At 42.0% G+C, this 25,407-nt stretch overlaps 2 non-coding genes across 2 annotated transcripts; both read left to right on the plus strand.

Annotated features, from left to right (window-relative positions):
- Positions 1-11,091: 11,091 nt before the first annotated feature.
- Positions 11,092-11,197, plus strand: LOC141621554 (small nucleolar RNA R71). Its single transcript, XR_012532443.1, has one exon. It is a non-coding gene; the product is annotated as a small nucleolar RNA R71 (small nucleolar RNA).
- An 8,678-nt stretch (positions 11,198-19,875) lies between these two features.
- LOC141622091 (small nucleolar RNA R71) lies at positions 19,876-19,982 on the plus strand. The gene has a single exon (XR_012532868.1). It is a non-coding gene; the product is annotated as a small nucleolar RNA R71 (small nucleolar RNA).
- The last annotated feature ends 5,425 nt before the right edge of the window (positions 19,983-25,407 follow it).

The following is a 25,407-nucleotide window of genomic DNA, read 5'->3' on the forward strand; positions in this document are numbered from 1 at the left end:
TTATCAATTTTACTCGATCGAGTGATTTGAAATCACTCGATCGAGGAGTCTGGCCTTCATTCTGCTCGATCAAACAGAATTCTACTCGATCGAGAACTCCCTATTTTTGCCATTTTGATCGAGCATTTGAAAATACTCGATCGAACCCTTTTCCTGTGCATTCCTCTCGATCGAGTATAAAAAGTACTCGATCGAGTTCTTTTCTTCGTGTAACTCATCACAATGCGATATTATCTCCCCAAACCTGTATAAAAATACTCGCAAACATATCCCGATAATACCAAATCGCAAAATAACTGTAATACTCCGTATTTATAAGTCTTGGGGTACTCTATCGAGTAGGCCTTACTCTGTCGAGTAAGGGTAAGTTGCGTTTTAGAAACGTTTCTGACCTGTTGGGTACTCGATCGAGTAACTAGGGTACTCGATCGAGTAAGGGGGTACTCGATCGAGTACCTCAGGTACTCGATCGAGTAGCCGGTTTCACGGGGAGTTTTCTCGGGTTTTGTTAATTATGCGATTAAGGTATATAAGCTTTGTCGTCATTATTCTAAATCACTTTTACAAAACCTAAATTACTGTTTAAGAGAGAAAGCAAGCAAGTTCTTCATCCTAATCGCATTATTAGCAATCCCCGGAGTTTGGAAGGTCAGTTCTCGTCGTTGGTTATACCGTTGAGTTCCTTGCGTCGAGGGTAAGATCTATGTACCCTTTTTATTGTCTTTCCTTTGATTTGGTTAAACCCTAATATAGGGATTTTGGGGTTTTTGAGTAGTATGTAATTGGGTAGAATTTATGTGTTGTATGATAGGAGGAGGTTTCATAGAGGAGGCTTTTGATACAAAGGTAGAGAGACCGTCGACAAAGTGTGCTTTCTAGGTAGGATTTCCTACTCAGTATTAGTCCCATAATGGGATGTTGGTTTATGTGTTGAGATTGATTGTTTGATATAGTAATTATATTGTGACGGTCGTGATTGTGATTGTGATTGTGATTGTGATTGTTGTCTATGGTTCTCGAGGCGTGTCCTCGGCTGAGTGGGGTCACTTGCGGGAGTGGCTTCACGCCCTAGTTTCGCCCTCCGTGGAACCCGCCACGGAAAGGGATGTGCACATTAATGGACAGGGTTATCGCTCACTATGTGGAGCGGGGATTTGGTAGGTACGGCTGCGTCCCCCACTCGCGGGGTGGTCTAGTGGACATCGGTGATTGAGATGATTGGAATTGGTTGTGTGTGTGTGATTAAGTCATGTCTGTTTATCTTATTGTTGATATATATATTGAATTGTGTTATTAGTATCGACCCGGTTGTTGTTTTGTAAACTGCGGTGATCCATTCGGGGATGGTGAGCGAGATATTGAGCAGTATGAGATGAGTACTTGGGATAGCTGGGATTGCCACGACATGATGATAGGAGTCTTCCGCTATAGCTTATTAGTTTATTTACATTTCAGTTAGAACAGTCAGTTTGAGAACATGTATTACACATTTGGTTTGGTTTTGAGAATTGTAACTCTTCACTAAGTATTTATATTTAAACGTTGTTTCTTCATTGTTTATTTGATTATCATTGCCTCGGGTAACCGAGATGGTAATGTCTTCATACCTGAGTGGTCCTGGTAAGGCACTTGGAGTATGGGGGTGTTACAAATGGTATCAGAGAGACGATCCTGAAACCTGTAACCAATGAACCTAATGAACATAGGGAGTCAACTAAACTGAACCCGGGGTAAACGTTGTAGGAGCTAATGCAAAGGCTTGGGAGACGTCCTAAAGTCGCGAAGTCGCCCTACAATTTTGAACCGGTCACATGGGGGGAGTGTTTGTCAAGTCGTATGTGTTGTTTGGTTAACTTGTGTGTGAATGTGATGAAGTGTGTGTAATTGTTGGATGTTTGAAGTAGAAAATTTGAAAATGTGAAAGAAAGGGTGGTGATATATGGAAATTTGTAGTTGGAATGATAACATGTTGGATGTTTACAAGGTGGCGTTTAATAACATGATATAATGGTCTCGTAGATCGTATGAAAAGATGCGTAGCATTATATGTTTAGTTATGATATAATATGTGGTTTTACAAAGTTTTTAGCATGTTAGCATATGGTATAGCATGCGGGTAGCGTTTCTGAGTTAGCATGACTCGATCGAGTGGGACTGACTTGATCGGGTGGGTTTTTGATGATTTCGAGTCCAGAATCGTGTTTTTGGGCACTCGATCGAGTAGCCTAGCTACTCGGTCGAGTATGTTAGAGATCTGAAGGTCTGTTAGGGGTCTGATGTTTGGGCACTCGATCGAGTATGTTGGGCACTCGATCGAGTAGCCCGTTACTCGATCGAGTATGTTTGGAAACTCGATCGAGTAGGGGTCTGGGCAGCGTGTTTTCTTGTTTTGAGGTTTTGGCGCGTATGTTTATATCCACCCCTTTTTCTATGATAGTTTCAAGATGCCGCCCAAGAAGACTGCTTTGTATGCGAGAGCTGAGCTTATGAACATAGATGACATCGTTAAGATGTTGGAGCATCAGGATGCTCTCACTGAGGCTTTAAAGACTGTGGGGAAAGATAAGGATAAGGATAAGGAGAAGGAGGTTGATCATTCTAAAATCAGCCTCTATATCGCGAGGTTGAACCCGAAAGAGTACAAGGGAGTTGGGGAGCCTAACCTTCTTGATAGTTGGCTGAGAGAGATAGAGAACATATTAGATTTGGTTCACTGTCCCGATGAGATGAGAGTGGAACAAGCTGCGTTCTATCTGAGGGAGGCAGCTGGAAAGTGGTGGGATACAGTGAAAGTGAGTGCTAAGGAGATTTATACAAACCAAGGTTTACCTGCTATACCTTGGGAGGAGTTTCGTAGGGCTGTGAGGAAGGAGTTCGTACCGGAGCATGTGAGGAGTAAGTTGAGGGAAGAGTTTGACAGTTTTAAGATGACCGCTGAGATATCTGTGGCCGAGTACTACAGGCAATTCAATGAGAAGTCTAGGTATGCTAAGGATATGGGTTTGAGTGAGGAGAACCTGGCGTTGAGGTTTGAGAGGGGGTTGACCCCTAAGATTATGGATAAGTTACCCGTGGGAATCCTTACTGATGTTAAGGAAGCTTATAAGAGGGCTGGGAGAGCTGAGAGGTTGGTGGAGATGGCTCAGGAGAGGTCAGGTGGTGAGAAGAGGAAGTCTGAGAGTGAGGGTGGCCAATCTAATCACAAGAAAGGCAACCACAATCAGTCTAAGGGGTTTTCTTCTTGGTCAGGGTTCAGTGCTGGGGCTTCCTTTGGGCGCGGCCGTGGAAGTGTTAGTGGTAGTTGGGGAGTGACCTGCTATAGCTGTGGTGGTGTAGGCCACAAGAGACATGAGTGCACAAGTGCACCGGGATCTTTCCAAGAGACCTGCGCAGAGCTACGCGAGCAACAGACCGGCTGGATCATGGCCTAACCGGGGAAGTCAGAGTTACCAGAGTGGAGGCAACCGCAACGGCGGTAATTCTTATCATAAACCACCAACGAACAACAACAACAATCAAGGGTCGGGTGCTAAGACGACCACATCAGCCAGTACTGTCCAGGGAGGTGGACAGAAGACCAGTGGAAAGTTATTCATGATGGAGAAGAAAGCAGCTGAGGAAGATGCGCACGTTATCACCGGTACATTCCTTGTTAATGGTATTCCTACCTTTGTTTTGTTTGATTCGGGGGCTTCTCAGTCGTTTGTGTCTTCAAGTCATGTTAAACAGTTGGGTTTGAGGGTATATGAGTCTGTTAGTGAGCAAGTTTTTATACCTTCGGGTGAGTCTGTATCATGTGGGAGATTGTTTAGAGATGTATCTATGATAGTTTTGCAAGTTGATCTACCTGTAGACTTGCTAGAGTTTCCTTTTGACGGTTTTGAGATAATAGTCGGGATGGATTGGTTAGGAAAGTATAAAGCTAAGATAGACTGTCATCAAAAGAAAGTGTCTTTAAGAGGTCCTAAGGGTGTTAGTGTGTCTTATCGTGGGTTTCTAGTCAAACCCAAAGTTAAGTTGATTGCAGCTGTCACCTTGAAGTCTTATCTGAGGAAGGGATGTCCTTTGATCTTGTGCCATGTGAGAGATGACCGGATAGAAAGTCCGACAGTTGATGAGATACCAGTGGTGGGAGAGTTTGCCGATGTTTTTCCTGACGAGATTCCGGGGTTGCCACCAAAGAGGGAGATAGATTTCACCGTTGAGTTGAAGCCAGGGACGGGGCCAATCTCTAAGGCACCGTACCGTATGGGTCCTAAGGAGATGGAGGAGCTTAGGAAGCAGTTGGATGATTTAATAGAGAAGGGATACATTAGACCAATTGTATAGCCGTGGGGAGCACCAGTTCTTTTCGTGAAGAAGAAAGATGGGAGTTTGAGGTTATGTATAGATTACAGGGAGCTGAACCGAGTGACGGTGAAGAACAAGTATCCTTTGCCAAGGATAGATGACCTGTTTGATCAGTTGAGTGGTGCATCAGTCTTTTCTAAGATTGATTTGAGGTCGGGGTACCATCAGGTGAAGATTAGAGAGGTGGACATACCAAAGACAGCTTTCACGTCGAGGTATGGCCATTATGAGTATGTGGTGATGCCGTTTGGGTTGTCTAATGCACCGGCAGTGTTTATGGATTTGATGAATAGAATCTTCGACGCTTTGGACCAGTTTGTAGTGGTATTTATCGATGATATCTTAGTCTATTCTAAGACTAAGGAGGAGCATGAGGAGCATCTAAGGATCGTGTTGCAAACGTTGAGGGAACATGAGTTGTATGCTAAGCTGTCCAAGTGTGAGTTCTGGTTAGAGAAAGTGGCTTTTCTGGGGCATGTGATCTCTAAGGAGAGAGTAGCTGTGGATCCGGCGAAGATTGAGGCAGTGACAAAGTGGGAAGCACCAAAGAATGTTGCTGAGATTAGGAGTTTCTTGGGTTTAGCTGGATATTACAGACGGTTCGTGAAAGATTTCTCCAAGATAGCTAGACCTATGACAGCGTTGATGAGAAAAGAGAACAGGTTCCGTTGGGATGAGAGTTGTGAGACGGCGTTCCAAACATTAAAGGAGCGTTTGACCACAGCTCCTGTCTTAGCATTGCCTGAAGGGAGCGAGAACTTTGAGGTTTATACAGATGCCTCGAAGAATGGGTAAGGATGTGTGTTGATGCAGAATGGTAAAGTGATTGCCTATGCTTCTAGGCAATTGAAGCCTTATGAGGAGAACTACCCTACTCATGATCTGGAGTTAGGTGCGGTGGTGTTTGCTCTCAAGATTTGGAGACATTACCTTTATGGAGCAATCTTTAAGGTATTTTCTGATCACAAGAGTCTCAAGTACATCTTCACTCAGAAGTAGTTGAACATGAGACAGAGGAGGTGGATGGAGCTGATTGGCGATTATGACATGGAAATCATCTACCATGAAGGGAAGGCCAATGTTGTTGCTGATGCTTTGAGTAGGAAGAGTGTACATTTTCTTTGTATAGCTCTATCTTAGATGAGGCTGAGAGATGAGGTAGCGAGTTTTGGGATACATATGATGCAGAAAGGAGATGCCATGGGTGATATGACAGTACAGCTTGAGTTTTATGATGACATTCGAGGTAAGCAGGCGTTGGATCCTAAGATAGTGGAGTGGAGAGCTGGAGTAGAGAAAGGGACAGTGTCCCGATTTTCTATTCATACAGATGGTAGTTTGAGGTTTGATGGTAGGTGGTGTGTTCCTAATGATGAGGAGTTGAAAAAGACAATCATGACAGAGGCACATTGTACACCATATTCAGTTCATCCGGGTGGTGACAAGCTATACAAGGATTTGAAGAAAACGTTTTGGTGGCCTGGGATGAAAAAAGAGACAGCTGAGTTTGTGTCCCGTTATTTGACATGCCAGAGAGTTAAAGGGGAACAGCGACGACCACAAGGTAAGATTCAGTCTTTAGAGGTACCTGAGTGGAAGTGGGAATCCATTTCCATGGATTTCATTGTGGGTTTGCCAAAGAGTCAACAAGGTAACAACATGATTTGGGTAATAGTGGATCGACTGACCAAGTCAGCTCACTTTGTTCCAATGAAAGATACATGGACTAAGGCACAATTGGCTATGGCCTATCGAAAGAACGTGCTTAAGTTACATAGAGTCCCTAAGGACATAGTGTCTGACAGAGATGCGAGGTTTATATCGAGGTTTTGGAAGGAGTTGCAGGAATCGTTGGGAACAACTTTGAAGATGAGTACAGCATTTCATCCTGCGACAGACGGACAGACTGAGAGAATAATTAAGACCCTTGAGGATATGTTGCGAGCTTGTGTGATGGACTTTGGTGGTAGCTGGGAACAGAGGTTGGACTTGATAGAATTTTCTTATAATAACAGCTATCACACTAGTATTGGCATGGCACCGTTTGAGGCTTTGTATGGGAGGAGATGTAGGAGTCCAATCTGTTGGGACGATAGTGCTGAGGCAGTGGTTTTAGGACCAGAGATGGTGCATGAGATGGTGGAACAGATTAAGATGATCGGGGAACGGATGAGAGCAAACTCGGGATAGGCAAAAGAGTTATGCGGATCTACATCGCGAGACATAGAGTTTCAAGTTGGGGACAAGGTTCTTTTGAAAGTGTCTCCTATGCGTGGGGTTATGAGATTTGGGAAGAAAGGCAAGCTAAGTCAGAAGTTTATCGGGCCTTATGAGATCTTAGAGCGAGTTGGGGAAGTTGCATATCGTCTGGCTTTACCAGCTGCGTTAGAGAGAGTGCATAATGTGTTTCATGTATCGCAGCTGCGGAAGTATGTGAGTGACCCGTCACATGTGTTAGAGGCAGAGAGCTTAGAGCTAGATGAGTCCTTATCATATCTTGAGGTGCCTAAGCAGATTGTAGACCGAAAGGTTAGAAAGACTAGGAGTGGTGAGACAGTTCTGCTCAAGATCCTTTGGTCTAACCACGAGACCGAGGAAGCTACATGGGAGCCAGAGGAGGCTATGAAAGAGCGTTACCCTTTCCTTTTTGATCAGGTATGTATGGTTACGGGGACGTAACCTTGTTTCTTTTAGGGGGGTAGGAGATGATCGCGAACAGTTTTTAAGAGTTTTATACCCCTTTTGTATGTTGTGTCGGTATGTTTGTCGGGATGAGTTGGGTTAGTAACATGTTTTATGTTGAATTTTGTTTTGGTTGTTGAGTCGGGAATGTTATGGGAGTACCTTTGTTTAGTAGTGGTTTGAACTTCGGGGACAAAGTTCCTTTTTAAGGAGGGAAGACTGTAATACTCCGTATTTATAAGTCTTGGGGTACTCTATCGAGTAGGCCTTACTCTGTCGAGTAAGGGTAAGTTGCGTTTTAGAAAAGTTTCTGACCTGTTGGGTACTCGATCGAGTAACTAGGGTACTCGATCGAGTAAGGGGGTACTCGATCGAGTAAGGGGGTACTCGATCGAGTACCTCGGGTACTCGATCGAGTAGCCGGTTTCACGGGGAGTTTTCTCGGGTTTTGTTAATTATGCGATTAAGGTATATAAGCTTTGTCGTCATTATTCTAAATCACTTTTGCAAAACCTAAATTACTGTTTAAGAGAGAAAGCAAGCAAGTTCTTCATCCTAATCGCATTATTAGCAATCCCCGGAGTTTGGAAGGTCAGTTCTCGTCGTTGGTTATACCGTTGAGTTCCTTGCGTCGAGGGTAAGATCTATGTACCCTTTTTATTGTCTTTCCTTTGATTTGGTTAAACCCTAATATAGGGATTTGGGGGTTTTTGAGTAGTATGTAATTGGGTAGCATTTATGTGTTGTATGATAGGAGGAGGTTTCATAGAGGAGGCTTTTTGATACAAAGAGAGAGACCGTCGACGACAAAGTGCTTTCCGGTAGGATTTCCTACTCAGTATTAGTCCCATAATGGGATGTTGGTTGATGTGTTGAGATTGATTGTTTGATATAGTAATTATATTGTGACGGTCGTGATTGTGATTGTGATTGTGATTGTGATTGTGATTGTTGTCTATGGTTCTCGAGGCGTGTCCTCGGCTGAGTGGGGTCACTTGCGGGAGTGGCTTCACGCCCTAGTTTCGCCTTCTGTGGAACCCGCCACAGAAGGGATGTGCACATTAATGGACAGGGTTATCGCTCACTATGTGGAGCGGGGATTTGGTGGGTACGGCTGCGGTCCCCCACTGGCAGGGCTGGTCTAGTGGACAGCTAGTGATTGAGATGATTGGAATTGGTTGTGTGTGTGTGATAGTTAAGCTTTCTGTTTATCTTATTGTTGATATATATATTGAATTGTGTGATTAGTACTGACCCCGGTTGTTGTTTTGTAAACCTGCGGTGATCCATTCGGGGATGGTGAGCAGATATTGAGCAGGTATGAGATGAGTACTGGGATAGCTGGGATTGCCACGACATGATGATAGGAGTCTTCCGCTGTAGCTTATTAGTTTATTTACATTTCAGTTAGAACAGTCAGTTTGAGAACATGTATTACACATTTGGTTTGGTTTTGAGAATTGTAACTCTTCACTAAGTATTTATATTTAAATGTTGTTTCTTCATTGTTTATTTGATTATCATTGCCTCAGGTAACCGAGATGGTAATGTCTTCATACCTGAGTGGTCCTGGTAAGGCACTTGGAGTATGGGGGTGTTACAATAACAGTCTATAGTCAATATTCGCTATGCTAATTAAACTAAAGTCTAGCAGTCCTAAAAACACAATAAAGAAATTCGACGGAAATTTAAAGTTTTACAATTTGTTACAACGGGGCATTCCCCGCTCAATTCCCAAAACATTTCAGTAGCCCAAAGGAGGGCTTCTGACTGGAGGAGGTCCCTTCAGCGTCTTTGACCGTCCTCTTCGATCTCCATGAGCTTGAATTTGAATCAGTAGAGGGCGAATAGTTGACGTCCACGTATGCACGAACTTTCTTCATCCCTTTGTCTTTCCCATCAGCTTTGACATTGGCATCTCCATTTTGAATGACTTTAATCGCACTTTAACGGTTGACAACTCCAGCATTTATTTCATTTGTACCTGCAGCAAGGAAAACAGAAGAATGTTCCTCCTTTTTGCTCTCAGTCTGAGGCGGAGAGGTTATAATAACAGCACAAAATTCCACATTCTCAGTCGAAGTGTCTATATCTGAGTCAGTAGAGGATAGGGCATTGTAAGGTTGAGCTTGCATGGGAGCCCTACGAGATTTAGACTGATGAAAAATCAATTCTTCATCTCCTACCTGAAACGTAAGTGTCTTACCCCCAACATCGATCACTGCTCGAGCAGTGAATAAAAATGGTCTCCCTAAAATAATAGGGGTGTGAGTGTCCTCGGGAATATCAAGCACTACGAAGTCTACGGGAATAAAGAATCTCCCGATCTTGACAGGTATGTCCTCTATAACTCCTAGCGGCCGTGATATACTACGGTCGGCCATCTGTACGGTCATGTTAGTGCAATTAAATTTAGTCAAACCAAGTCTCTTAGCGAGAGACAAAGGTAAGACGCTCACGCTAGCGCCAAGATCGCACAACGCGTTATCAATCAAATGGGTACCTATGTGACATGGAATCGAGAAACTACGTGGGTCTGACTGTTTAGGTGGTAACTTATTTTGAACTAGGGCAGTCCCTACCTCAGTCAAAGCTACCGTCTCATGATCGTTTATATGTCTCTTACGACACAAAATTTCTTTCATAAACTTTAAGTAAGAGGGTACCGTGTCAAAAATCGGCAATGTAGAACAAAGAACTCGTAAGCTTTTCAGGAGCTCGGCAAATTTACCGAACTGTTGATTGGCTTTAGTGCTCTGTAATCGCCTTGGGAAGGGCACCGTAATAGGAATATCGGGCCCTTTGTTTCTCTCTTCCAACGTCTCAGCAGGTTCAAGCTCTTTTTTACTCGATCGAGTCTTTTTACCTCTCGATCGAGTCTTTCCAGGTGATATTTCACTCGATCGAGCATTTCCAGCCTCTCGATCGAGTTCCTCAATAGCAACAGTGTTCGATCGAGATAAATTTCCACTCGATCGAACAGATTCTTCAATATTTTCACTCGATCGAGTGGTTTGGACCTCTCGATCGATGCCTTTATTATCCAGACTACTCGATTGACCAATAATTCCTTTCGATCGAGTAGTTTCAGCATCAATTCTACTCGATCGACCACCTGAAATCAGTCGATCAAGTATTTCCTTTGTACTCGGCATATTTGCAGCGAGAGATGACTGTTCATCCTCCATAATAGCATCCCTCGGGTCTGAAATGTCCTTATCAGCTGATAATTTTGGTCCTTCGTAGGAACGACCAGTTCGCAAAATAATCAAGTTAATCGTCTCATGTGGATTCTTCTCGGATTGAGATGGCAAATGACCCGGTTTTCTTGTGGATTGGCTTGCGGCCAACTGAGCAACTTGGGTTTCAATTGACTTGATCGAAGCTTCCTTCTGTTGGTCACTCATCTGCCATTGCTTTGTCAACGACTGAAGCATTGACTTTAACTCAGCTATCTCACTTACCCCACTTGAAGATGATGCTCCTTGGTTCGGTGGAGGAAAAGAAGGAGGCTTTTGGAAGCCTTGTTGAGCCTTGTGAGGGGGGACATAAGGTTGCTGCTGCTGCGGTGGAGGAGTGGGATTGAGAACATTCTGACTTGTCCACCTCAATTTGGGATGGACTGCCCCTTGATTGTTGTAATAAGAACCTCCTCCTTGCCTATATTGCTGAAAGGCAAAGACTTGTTCCTTCTCAGTAAGACAGTCAATAGCAGTATAACCGTCATTGCTTCCACACCTCTCACATGTGACAGTTTCCTGTCTAGTCAACAGATGAACCGTCTATTGATTTCCAGCAGATTGCAGCTCCAATTTATCAAACCGAGCATTCATGGCTTCCAGCTGAGCCACGACTGCCTTATCAACTGAATGGACCGTTCGAATACCGTCCCGTGGATTCCCATATTCAGCACAATAGGTCGCCATCTCCTCAATAATGCCCTATCCCTTATCATCATCAATGTTCTTTTGAAATCTCCCGTTGGATAAGGCGTCAAGTATAGCTCTGTGGTCATCGTACAACCCATTGTAGAACTGGTTGCACAAGAACCACTGATCAAATACATGGTGAGGAAGAGACCTCGCCAACTTCTTGAACCGTCACCAAGCTTCATAGAAAGTCTCATCAGGTGCCTACTTGAAACTAGTAATCTTACCCCTCAGCTGATTACTGCGTTGTGGAGGGAAGTATCTTTTGTAGAAGGCAAGTGCGAGAGTCTCCCGATTGGTGATACCAAAGAAGATCCGGTCAAGATCGATCGACCACTCACGGGCTGAGTCAATCAGAGAAAAAGGAAAAAGCACTTCCTTTCTCTTGTCTTGTGTTACTCCCTTAGTGGCGGGAATAGTAGAGCAATAGTCGGTAAAGACTTCCATATGCTTTCGCGCGGGTCTTCACCCGCCACACCTCAGTACAGATTTCTTTCCACCAAATTTATGTAAGACGGACGGATATCGAAAGTGTTACCATCCTCAGTTTTGAGATTGAAACCTTTAGGAATCAAGGATGCTTTGGGCTCTGAGTGACTTGCAATGTTAGGCAACTTTACTGGCTTGTCGGCACAAATGAGATTATCTTCTTCAAAAGACGGGTCTTCTGCGAATAAGAAGTGTTGTAGCTCGGACTCGAAAGTACTCAAGTCTTCCATTTCGAATTTCTCTTTGTAGACGAAGTCTATGCCGAAGTAGTCTTTCTGGTTCAGGATTAGCTGGAACTAAATCCGACCTGTTTGACCTGGCCACACACAACACTGAAAGAAATAAGTAAGAACTGCCTCAAGGAATATAAATTCCCTGAGACGGATAAAAATAAACGAAAACAAAAACAGATAGGGCTATTGCCTCCCCGGCAACGGCGCCAAAATTTGATACTGTCGTTTTGTACCAAAAATAAACCTAATTAAAACTAACAAAGAAGCTAGTGATAAGCAGGGTCGATCTCCACAGGGAGGCAAGATATCTGTTAAGGGGCCGTCTATTTGGTCACAAATGGGGGTTTTGAATTTCAGTTTCTAAACTAATAAAAGATTAAAGGAAAGAGCAGTAAAGAGAGAGCAATAAAAGCTAGAAAATATAATAAAGATGATCAAATAAGAGAAAGCATGCCAGGATTTCGGTTCACCATGGTGGTCTATCGACTCAGCTGCAAATAGCCTAGACAATCTACTGTGAGACGGATACATGAAAGGTCCTTCCGATCCACTTTCTATCCTAGGGTTCCACTAACTTAACTTCCGTCCTCGTCAGGGTAGTCTACTGTTCATAGTCGGTCTATTTAGTCCAATCTTCCGATCCAGGAGTAAATTTAACCAGATTAAGGGTAACTTAGAAGCGTGCACTCAATTAAGTCGGTATTAAAATTAAATTGTCATGGGTACAGGTTCTCACAAATACATCATCTAGTCTATTCACTACATCGTCACAATCCTACCATGGATTCCCTAATCCCGACATAAGAGAAATTAGCTACTCATATAACTAATGATGTCAACAATAATAAAATAAAGCATACTAATTGAAGGCATAATGAAATAACAATAATTAAGCATAAACCGAATTAGGGCAGAAATAATTAAGGGAGAAACAAGGATTAAAGAAAAGAAAGAATGAGATTAAGATCAATAAGGAAAGAATGATTACAATCTCAAGCAATCCGGCGTAGAGAACAATCCACTAGCAAGCAAGAGATTAAGGAGAGGGTTTAACAGTATAAATTGTATGGAATAGAGATTAGTGTTCAAAAGACGATAAAACGTCCTCATGACCTAATTGGCAAAAGCTTAAATAGGAAAATAAAAGGTTTAACGAAATAAAACTAATCACGGGCCACTAATCCCGCATAATACCAAAAACCTCTCGATCGAGTGATATAAAACCACTCGATCGAGGTCTTCATCAGCTAATCCTCTCGATCGAGTAAATAACCCTCTCGATCGAGGAACTCCACAATCCAGCATTTCGATCGAGTAACTAAAAGTACTTGATCGACCTCTCGTGTCCTCCAAACCACTCGATCGAACCAAAAGACTTCTCGATCGAGTGCTTTTCTTCATATCAGCCTCTCAAGTTGACTTTGACTGCTTCGTTGACCACCCTTCATGCATTCCAAGGCATAATTCTCGCTCTAACATTCTTGTCTTCTCAATATGCATGCTAAACAGGACGAAAAGAGTACGGTTTCACCACTTTCAGATTCATTTCTGCAATTCAGACAAAACAAACCAAAGTAGCCAATTCGGGGCATATTGTAATACAAAATGATGTAAAAATGCATAGAAATACGTGCAAAATAAGACTAAAAAGGTTATATAAAATGCACTTATCAACAACCATCAACAACAACTATGTAATCAATAACCGAGTAGGGAAATCTTACCTGGAAAAGCAATCACCAATACCGTCACAATAGCGAATCTGCAAAGTTCCTCTACGAAATCACCCCCATTCAAATACACAATCATACAATCACTATCTAGTATCAAAATACTCCCAAAACCTTCAAATTACCCATTAGGGTTTCAACTAAAATCAATGAAACAATATAAAAACTATACAAGGATCTTACCCTCAACACGACGAAGTCAACGACATGAATAACGTGACGATCTGACCACCTTAGCCTTTGGGATTTGATAGCAACGCAACGAAAGAGAGCAACGTAACTTGTTTTCTTTTTGCAAGGTTTTAGAAGAGGTGAAAAGTGACAAAGAAGGTGACGGAAGGCTTTATATATTAATCACGCGTTACTAACAAAACCCGGCTAAAACAACCCGCATAACCGACTTACTCGATCGAATGTGATACCCGTCGTTGTGAGTACCAAAAATAAGATTTATAATTTCCTATTAAGACTAACCTAGGCTAGTGGTAACAGGGTCGAACCACAAGGAGGCGAATGTAATTTTTAATTGTCTAATTTAGTCTAAGGTAACGAAAGTGGAGGTTGATTTGATTTGGTCTATACTAATAGCAATAAAAGACAATAAACTAAATAAACAGATAAAACAGATAAAAGAAGGGATAATAGGATGGTCGGTTCACTATAGTTTCGGCGGCAGCAAACTAAGTCGGTCTAAATTAAACACATGAGGCGGGAAACAAGAGGTCCTCTCGGTCCACTCTTAACAGATAGCATCTTTCGATCTCGCTATAAGTCCCTAATATCACTAATACTGACTCTCGTCCTGAAAAGTGACTTATAATCTAAACTTTACCTATCTTTCGATCTCAGCATAGTTTAGTCATTTTAATTGGTGATCTAACAACTGTCCCTATCTCTCGATCTAACGGGGCAGTCATATATTAAGCATTCAACTAGTCGCATGCATTCGATTCGTCAAATATAACATTTAAAACAATTAAAACGAAGTTAAACCTCACGAGGTCAGTCGATCGACCAAGTATGTCAGTCGATCGAGTGACACGCGATTCAGTCCGTGTTATTCTACGCCGCCTACACTATAATTCCCCTACATCCTAGCACAAGCAATTTAGCTACTCATAACTATAGTGAAAACAACAGTAAGATTGATCATTAAATCTACGGAATTCATGATTAAAACGATTAAACAAATAAATAACATAAAACGATAAAATTGGCTTTTGGAACCTAACTAGCAATTTCTATACTATCAATGCGATAAAGATAAACTGAAATAGAACAGAAGGAATACCGAAATTGCAGAGGAATTGTAATGGAATGATTAGAAGTACGAAAATCCGATGCAAACCAATATTCCAAACCCTAATTATTTGATAAACTAAAACTGAATGTAAAACCAGGTAAATTTCTGAATGAATATCTCTGGAAACTAGGTTACGTTATATAGAAAATATACGTAACACTTATTATCAAAACCTAAACATCATGGGCTTGTTTTTCCTCGACCTTCTTATTCACGTCTGATTAGCGGTGTGGTCGATCGACTGTCATCACTGGTCGATCGACTGGGATGCAGTATACAGTGGCTTCTGAGCCCGAGGGTTGGTCGATCGACTGAAGGCAGTGGTCGATCGACTGCTCTAGCAGACACTTGACTTCCAATTTCTCGTGTGTTTGTCTTTTGGGCCTTAAAATGCGCACCAAGCTCGTTCCTTAAGTGAATACTTCGCGCCAAATGCAATGCAAGATACTCGGGGACGGATTTAGCTCAATTTCCGCTGAATTCTTCACATTTCTGCAATAATGTACAAAAATACGGAAGTAGACGGAAATAGGGAGAAATGTAGCATAAACTACACAAATGAGCTCTGAAATGCGTGGAAAATAGGATGTAAAACATCATATAAAAGACACGCATCAAACTTCCCCAAACCAAACCCTTGCTTGTCCCCAAGCAAGAACTAGACTCGATCTAATGACCTAATGGAACGAGTTCAATCTCAGAGCGAATTGCAAAGTGTAAAGCCTAAACCATTTTAATGCATTAACCAGCAATCAATTAGTAATGTGAATCATGCAAACGAGTTATGTAATCGTTAAAAACTGCTGAACCGTCAACCATAGAGACTTATCAAATCGGACTCTCACGGGTCGCTCATATCACACATAAGCACATGTGAATATATAAGAGGATAAAAAGAATTCATATTGTAATGACTCTCACCTAACTACGACCTATAAGAACATGCCTGCAATATAATATAAAAGTAATCTCTATAACCGTACATATGCATTCCAACCAAACTAATGACCATGACACATGCCGAGGTATATATGGATATGTGAGGTTATGGGTAAGAAGAGGCAAAACATTTATGGAAAAGTGGAGGTACAGGTGATCAAGCTAGTACCAAAACGGAACCATGTGATAATATCCAACTTATTGCTCAAAATCAATTGACACAGTGCTAAAGCAAGCACAAAACTCGCAATCTCCAAAATAATAGTAATCAACCAACTCCCCATAAGATACTAATGCAACATGGGAGCAAAAATCGCCATAAGATAAGGATTTTGAACTATGCGAGTTGATTTCTTTTCGGACCCAATCGATCGACTAGAAATGGCAGTCGATCGACCGCTTTGAACAGTACAGAACTCTTTTGTTTTTCGAATCATTTTTTTTCATTTCTTTTTTTTTTTTCTTTTTTTTTTCTTTCTTTCTTTCTTTTCATTTTCCCAACAACGTCTCAATCGAGCAAATACCACCAAAAACGAAGTAACAATTCCAACAACATAGACTACTAGCTTGACAAAGGACAGGCTAAATGTAGGATGTAGTAATGGGACAAAAAAGCTGTTTTTGGCAATGTGGAGCTTATGGGCAAAATGAATAAAGGGAAACCTCTACCACATGTGTCAACTAACCACAAACCGAATGCATACAGGTATTAAGAAGATCAAGTTCATATTTATGCATATTGATATAACATGTCTCATAAGGAGTAACTACTCACATCCTAGATAAACTAGTCATAGATGTCACCAGTTATAAGCTCTAAAACTCAGAATATAATGTAGCTTGCCAAATTTCTAAGTCAAGTCTCAAGTTCAGCAAATAATTAACGAAAACTCATAGACTATGCATATACGATTCTACTAATAACATGTCAATTTAGCAAGGCTTAGGCATAAACGGATGCAAATGCAATGTCATCATTGAAATACTACCATTCCGACTCGACCTATATGCTAAAATAAACATGCATTTTTTAAAATTTTCGAAAATTTTCAATTTTTTTGGTATTTTGTATATATAGGAAATGAAATAAACAATGCAAAACAAAAATGTAAACGTGAATGCAAGCAAATGATATGCGACGCAAAACCCTTCCCCAAACCAAATCGCACAATGTCCCCATTGTGCAATATCATGTAATGAAACAAAAGAGAAATGGGAATTTGCGGGAAAACAAATGAAAACGACATGAAGTAAAAACTTACAAACTCACAAGACTTTAAGCGCAGCAAAGGAAACCTCCCCAAACCAGCGTGAGCTAGGAGGTTTCAGTAGCCAGCAGTGCTACTAATAAGTACCTGAAAAGACAAACAAAGTACCACGCATAAAATCGGGAAAGCAATAAAGAAGCGGTAATTATGTGCAAAGTTACGAAAATGGAAGAAATCAGAAATGAGTCGGGAAATAAAATAGAGTAGAAAACTCCCTTAATCCCGCAAAACGACCCAACACAGCAGGGGAGAGGTCGTGAACAAGTACAGCAGTGCAGGGTGGTCGATCGACCACATTACTCAGTCGATCGACCACACAGACCAGCCGATCGACTGGAAATACTGCTGTAACTTCAGATTTCTTCGTATTTGCTCACTTACTTGAGCTAATGAGGTCTAAAAACCTGCAAATGCACAATAATACGCGCCCAAAATTGAGCAAAACCCAAAGTAAAGTCTAAAGCGTATAAAATCCTAAGCAATAAAGATAAATACGAAGTCTCGCGCACACAAAATACGGTAAATAGTCTTAAAAGCAATAAAGTAAATGTTTGATAAAGCATTTGATCAACTAATAGTTGATCAAAAATGGCCATGGTATGGCCCACTTAATCGGCTTCTGGCTACTGGAGGTAGCCTCAATGGTGCTCATCTTCTTAGCCGCACCCTTCTTAGCTTCAACATCCGCCGAACTCAACGGATCAACAGCTTCTATATCTCCCCAGTCAATGATCTCCTCTGACTCGTCAGAATCCAAATTGGACTCTCTCACTTTGACCGGCTCGTCATCAACTTCCTCATCAGTTCCATAGCTAAGGCAACCAAGACCGCCTCGTGAAATGATTGGCTCCTTCGCAGCTGGAGTAACTTGCAGCTCTTCCTTCCCCAAACCAGCTCCTGCAATATCAGAAATAGACAAATCTTCCTCCAATTTGCTCCCAGTCCGGGGCGGAGGTGTCACAACAGGAGTAGAAATAGAGACAGGCATATCAGGAAGTATAAAATAAGATTTCTTTTCAGAAACCGTATTACAAGTTGCAGGCCACATAAGGTCTTTCTTCTTAGCAGGTTGGGCAAAAACAATGGAATGCTTCCCTACTTTAAAGGTCAAGGTACCCGAACCAACATCAATAACTGCACCAGCAGTGTGCAGAAATGGTCTACCCAAAATAATGGGAATATGGGCATCTTCGGGCATATCGAGCACCACGAAGTCAACAGGGAAGAAAAACTTCCCTATTTGCACGGGAATGTCCTTTAAGACTCATATTGGCTGGACCGCAGACCGGTCAGCCATCTGTACTATCATGTCGGTCACTGCAAACCTAGTCAATTTTAGCTTCCTAGCCAGACTCAAGGGCATTACACTTATACTGGCTCCTAAGTCACATAATGCCTTCTCAATAGAAAAGGTACCAATGCTACAAGGAACGGAGAAGCTACCTGGGTCTTCTAGTTTGTGAGGTGCAGTGTGGGACAAATAAGAGCATGACTCTTTAGTTAATGCGACAGTATGCACAGTTTCAAGTGACTTGTTCTTAGACAAGAGTTGTTTCATGAATTTAGTGTAAGCAGGCACTTGATTAACTAACTCAAGGAAAGGCACTTGTACATTCAAGCTACGAATAAATTTTTTAAATTTATTGAAAGATACCTGTTCCTTCGTCGGCACTAGTCTTTCCGGATATGGGGCTGTAAGAAGTAGCTTAGCCCTCTCCTCTAAATCACGCATGCCGGCATCCGTGGATTTAGGCTGAAAGTCCACCACCTTCTCCTTGTTGAAGCTTGACCCCTCTTCAGACCGTCTCAAATAGGAACCATTGATCGACATTGGGTCGTACTTTGGAACCGGGACTTGACCCTTCAGCACTTAGGTCTTGCCCTAATATTTTCGGGACTGTCGTACCCCGAAATAAGTGATCCCTCAAGTTGTCGGGCATCGGAGGACGAAAAGGTTCACTATCAGCAGCGATCTCAGTCGATCGACCAGTGAGGTCAGTCGATCGACTGACTTGAACAGGACCAGAAGCTTCTGTAACTCGCACTTCAGTCGATCGACCGGGTATGTCAGTCGATCGACTGATATACCTGGTAGACGCCTTTTTCTTTCCTTTGTTCGTTCCAGCTTTATTTTGACTCGGCTTTGCCCCATCTTTTTCAGCATTGTCCTCGACCATAGCAGGCCCCTCCAGGGTGGACCCGCTCCTCAAAGTGATGGCATTAAGGGTCTCCTTTTGGTCAGTTAGAGTCGGTAAGTGTCCCAGAGCTCGAGTGGTATTCTTGCTAGCCAATTGTGCAATTTGACTTTCTAGCAATTTCATCCCGGCCTCTCTAGCTTGAGACTCCTTTTGCAGCATATTCTTCAACTCAGCAAACTCGGAATTTTGGGTTTGTTGCTGCTGCGGCACATAGGGAGGTTTTTGATATTGTTGTTACTTATGAGGAGGTACATAAGTCTGTTGCTGCTGCTGCTGTGGAGGTTGAGTCGGGTTCAGGACATTCTGGCTACTCCACCTCAAGTTGGGATGGACATTTGGCTCATAGTAAGTGTTTGTCTGCCTGTAATGTTGAAAGGCAGCACAAGACTCGAAGGGACTAGGACAATTTTCTGAGACATGCCCCTCAGCTCCACATCTTCTACAGACGAAAGGACCGTCTGAAACAGCATTAACATGGTACATCCCTCCTTTTGAAGCTCCTCCCAATTCGTATTTGTCAAACCTTGCAGTGAGAGCTTCTAGTGCAGCTACAGAGGAAGATTCAGCAGCTCTCCTTTGATTGCCTCTAGAATTCCCATATTTAGCTTTATGGGTGGCTAAGTCATCAATGATCTTCCACCCCTTAGTCTCTCCCATATTCTCAGCAAATCGGCCATTGTCTGCAGCATCCAAAATAGCCCTCTGATCGTCATACAGCCCGTTATAGAACTGATTGCAAAGACTCCATTTTTCGAACCCATGGTGCGGTATGGTTCGCACCAGCTTCTTGAAACGGACCCATGCTTCATGAAAGTTCTCATCAGGTCCCTGTTTGAAGCTCGTGATCTGAGCTCTAATGGCATTCGTCTTCGAGACAGAGAAGTATTTCTTGTAGAATGCCAAGGCCAAAGAATTCCAGTCGGTGATCCCATGAGCGGCTCGATCCAGATCTCTATACCACTCCCTCGCAGCATCACGAAGAGAGAAAATGAACATGGTCTTCTTTATCTGGTCCTGAGTCACGCCAAATCGGGGGGGTATAGAGCAAAGAATAATCGATAAAAATCTCCATATGCTTGGCTGCATCTTCATTTGCGCTCCCTCCCGAACTGGTTTCTCTCAACCAAGTTAACATAGGAAGGCTTCGGCTCGAATTTTCTCGCCTCCCCTGGTAGTTCGAATCCTTTGTAGAGATTCGCACTGCTCGGCTCCGAGTGATCGGCAATAGTTGCTTCTTCAGCCATGACTGGAATTTCTGGAGAAGTGACTATCTCAGCTGAAGAAGTAGAAGCAGGAGATGTAGGTGGATCTTCTTCGAACAGAGCGTTCTCGTAGTAACTTGACAGAGTACTCAGCTCTTCCTCTGTCGGCAATACCCTTGATGATCGTCTCAACTCACGCAAGGATTTCTCAATCTCAGGATTGAACGGTACTAGTTCACCACCCTGTGACCTGCGCATAAGAAGAAACTACAAAAAGAATATAAGAAAAGTTTAAGGAACAAACGTCCCTTAAACTAAGAAAGACTAAATAAAAACAACTAAAAATTAGAACATTGCCTCCCCGGCAACGACGACAAAATTTGATACCCGTCGTTGTGAGTACCAATAATAAGATTTATAATTTCCTATTAAGACTAACCTAGGCTAGTGGTAACAGGGTCGAACCACAAGGAGGCGAATGTAATTTTTAATTGTCTAATTTAGTCTAAGGTAACGAAAGTGGGGGTTGATTTGATTTGGTCTATACTAATAGCAATAAAAGACAATAAACTAAATAAACAGATAAAACAGATAAAAGAAGGGATACTAGGATGGTCGGTTCACTATAGTTTCGGCGGCAGCAAACTAAGTCGGTCTAAATCAAACACATGAGGCGGGAAACAAGAGGTCCTCTCGGTCCACTCTTAACAGATAGCATCTTTCGATCTCGTTATAAGTCCCTAATATCACTAATACTAACTCTCGTCCTGAAAAGTGACTTATAATCTAAACTTTACCTATCTTTCGATCTCAGCATAGTTTAGTCATTTTAATTGGTGATCTAACAACTGTCCCTATCTCTCGATCTAACGGGGCAGTCATATATTAAGCATTCAACTAGTCGCATGCATTCGATTCGTCAAATATAACATTTAAAACAATTAAAACGAAGGTAAACCTCACGAGGTCAGTCGATCGACCAAGTATGTCAGTCGATCGACTGACACGCGATTCAGTCCGTGTTATTCTACGCCGCCTACACTATAATTCCCCTACATCCTAGCACAAGCAATTTAGCTACTCATAACTATAGTGAAAACAACAGTAAGATTGATCATTAAATCTACGGAATTCATGATTAAAACGATTAAACAAATAAATAACATAAAACGATAAAATTGGCTTTTGGAACCTAACTAGCAATTTCTATACTATCAATGCGATAAAGATAAACTGAAATAGAACAGAAGGAATACCGAAATTGCAGAGGAATTGTAACGGAATGATTAGAAGTACGAAAATTTGATGCCAACCAATATTCCAAACCCTAATTATTTAATAAACTAAAACTGAATGTAAAACCAGGTAAATTTCTGAATGAATATCTCTGGAAACTAGGTTACGTTATATAGAAAATATACGTAACACTTATTATCAAAACCTAAACATCATGGGCTTGTTTTTCCTCGACCTTCTTATTCACGTCTGATTAGCGGTGTGGTCGATCGAATGACATCACTGGTCGATCGACTGGGATGCAGTGTACAGTGGCTTCTGAGCCCGAGGGTTGGTCGATCGACTTAAGGCAGTGGTCGATCGACTGCTCTAGCTGACCCTTGACTTCCAATTTCTCGTGTGTTTGTCTTTTGGGCCTTGAAATGCACACCAAGCTCGTTCCTTAAGTGAATACTTCGCGCCAAATGCAATGCAAGATACTCGGGGACGGATTTAGCACAATTTCCGCTGAATTCTTCACATTTCTGCAATAATGTACAAAAATACGGAAGTAGACGGAAATAGGGAGAAATGTAGCATAAACTACACAAATGAGCTCTGAAATGCGTGGAAAATAGGATGTAAAACATCATATAAAAGACACGCATCAGAGTGCCCCTTACTCGATCGAGTACCCATCAGGAAGACTACTGATACGTGCATTTTATATAGTCTTTTTAGCCTACTTTATGCACGTATTTCTATGCTTTTATCGTGGTTTTATGCCACAAAATGCTCCGAATATGCTACTTTGGTGTATTTTGTCTTATTTGCAGGAATAGACCGGAAAGTAGTGAAATCAAGTCATTTTGAGGGTTAATATCCGTATACTACCCTTTAAATTTAGGACTATAACGTAAATTTAAACATGTGATTATAGTCATAAAACATAAATACAATAGAAACGATAAGGAACAAGAAATAACCTCGGGTCCTTATGATGCACGGCGTAAAGAACAGAAATCAAACGAGATTCCCTCCTAATTGTTGCACCCAAGACTTGTCCGAGATATGCCCTTGGCTAGATGGTGTTCTCCGATTGCCTTGCAATATTGGGAGAACTGATGTGAGGTTTTCGAGATGTGAGATCTAGGTTTCAGAGAGAAACTGTCTCCAAAACCCTAGTTTTCTGTAAAAATGAATTGTCTAGGTCAAAAGGAGAGGGAGTCTCTCCTTTTGTTTGGTTCGGCTGGACCGAGTATGAGGAGAGCCCGTGGGCTTTTTGATTTCCTCTTCACTTGAACTCGTGGTCCGAATCCCAATGGCTAAATGCATATGACACGGTCTGATTATAAATCACATTATCGGTTATCGGAAATTAAGGCATCGCTAATAACACGGGTTAGCTTTGAATTATTAATACGTGTCCGACATAAAACAAGATTGTATAATTATATTCAATATACATTAATTAAATATAAATCGCTTATATTTAATTTTACGAATTAACTCGTTAATTCGCCTTAGCCCATGATATTTAATCCGTATTAAATATAATATCTCAACATCACATATTTGACTAATTACTAGTCAAATAACTCGACTAACTCGGTTAGTCAATTTTGCATCTACATGACAAGATTTTCATACTTCACGTCTCTCGAACGTATCCTATAGGTGTGACTTTTAGGGACCAGTTGATCACCGCCATCCGTATGACAATAACGTCAAACTTATCTAGCAAGCCAACCGTTATTGATAAACGTGGATCAACGGATAATAATACCAAAGTATGCCCTTTGATCCTTTTAGAGGTTTATAAGTCCTTGCACTAATTGTTAAGGACACCAACCCCAACAAGCTCCCACTTGTCCGTACAAGTGCATGTGCAATGACGTTATCCGCACTAACTGGAGGACACAAGCTCCAACAAACTCCCACTTGTCCGTACAAGTGTATGTGCGATAACCGATTCTCATATTCATTTAAAATTTCTCCCACACAATGTAAAACAATTTGCAGATCCGGATCCACAAAGGTCGTATTTTACAATCGATCCGTATCTAGAGTGGTTTCCCCGACTAGAGAGTAACTTAACCGATAAAACGAATCCGTATCCGAGCATGGCCATGCATTTCGATTCTGACTCCTCGAGTGGCCCTGAGAAATATCGAGTACCCGATAAAGGCTGAATATTTCCTTCAACTCGACTCCTTCCGATCTAAGCAAAGCATGAAATGACCCGAGAAAAAATCTACTTGGCCCCCTGTTACGGATGACCGTGAGAAAGAAACCAAAGTCACCCAAAATCTGCCGTAGTCTCAAGAGACAATCGATAGTCAAAAGAATCGACTCTTAGGATCACCATGGAAGTCCTATCCACGACCAGGCAAAACAATGTTGTAAAACATTTAGGACTCCACGTCGATGTCACAATGGTGTCCTACGAGATATCCGTATAACTCGCCTCCGTGATTGGTCACCAACCGGTTGACTTATGGCTCGTTGAACCCACCATCAACCAACGTCACAAAATAATTGCCGAGTTATCACTCATGTGGGCAATTAAGGACTAAAAAGATATGATGTTTGTTCAGTTCACTTTGTGGTGTTCAAAATTGTCGTACAATTCCACATGAAAAACAAAATATATATAAAATATCAAAACGATGATGTCGTATAGAGTACAAGAGAGAATGAATCCGATCCATAAAAGAGTACTACAACTCAGGAACACGTTCGATTCCCATGGAATTTACGTGCCCTTCATGCTTATCTTGTCGTAATGCTTTAGTGAGAGGATCTGCTATGTTATCCTCAGTAGCAATCTTTTCTATCACTACTTCCTTTTGCTCCACGTAATCCCGGATTAGATGAGCTTTCCGTTGTACATGTCTAGACGCAACATAGTACTCGGACTCGTCGTAGAATCTGCTTTGTAACACTTTGCTTGGAACTCTTCCACCGATCGTAGCGCCATTAAGAGTAAAAACGAATCCAGACCGAGATTTCGAGTCATCTCGATCCATAAGTCAATGCCCAATCTTTAGTCCTCCGTAGGTACTTAAGATTGTTCTTGACAAACAACCAATGTGGTTCACCCGGATGCTTTGTTGGAATCGACTTGTCATACTCAATGCATATGCCACGTCCGGACGTGTGCATATCATGGCATACATGATTGATCCTATAGCCGAAGCATAAGGAATCCGTGTCATGCGCTCTTTCTCTTCCGGTGTCTCGGTGCCCGAGACGGCTCAAATGCACCCCTGGAGCCATAGGAAGGAACCCCTTCTTGGAGTTAGTCATACTGAATCTCTCTAGGACTTTGTCTATGTAAGACTCCTGACTGAGAGATAACATCCGTCGTGATCTATCTCGATAGATACGGATGCCTAGAATTCTTTGTGCCTCTCCCAGATCTTTCATCTGGAAATGGTTTTTCAACCATACTTTCACCGAAGTTAAGAGAGGTATGTCATTCCCAATCAGGAGTATGTCGTCAACATACAATATTAGGAAGACAATCTTGCTCCCACTCGACTTGATATATAGACATGGTTCCTCGACCGATCGAGTAAATCCATTTTCTTTTATCACTTGGTCGAAGCGATGATTCCAACTCCTTGATGCTTGCTTAAGTCCATAAATGGAACGCTTAAGTTTGCACACTTTCTTAGGATGTACTGGATCAATGAAACCTTCGGGTTGTACCATGTACAACTCTTCCTCCAAAAAGCCGTTTAAGAAGGCGGTTTTCACGTCCATTTGCCAAATTTCATATTCATGAAAAGCGGCGATCGCTAAGATAATCCGAATGGAACGCAGCATGACTACGGGTGCAAAAATCTCATCGTAGTGCAAACCTG

The sequence above is a fragment of the Silene latifolia genome, chromosome 1, assembly GCF_048544455.1.
Source record: "Silene latifolia isolate original U9 population chromosome 1, ASM4854445v1, whole genome shotgun sequence".
Taxonomy (NCBI): Eukaryota; Viridiplantae; Streptophyta; class Magnoliopsida; order Caryophyllales; family Caryophyllaceae; genus Silene; species Silene latifolia.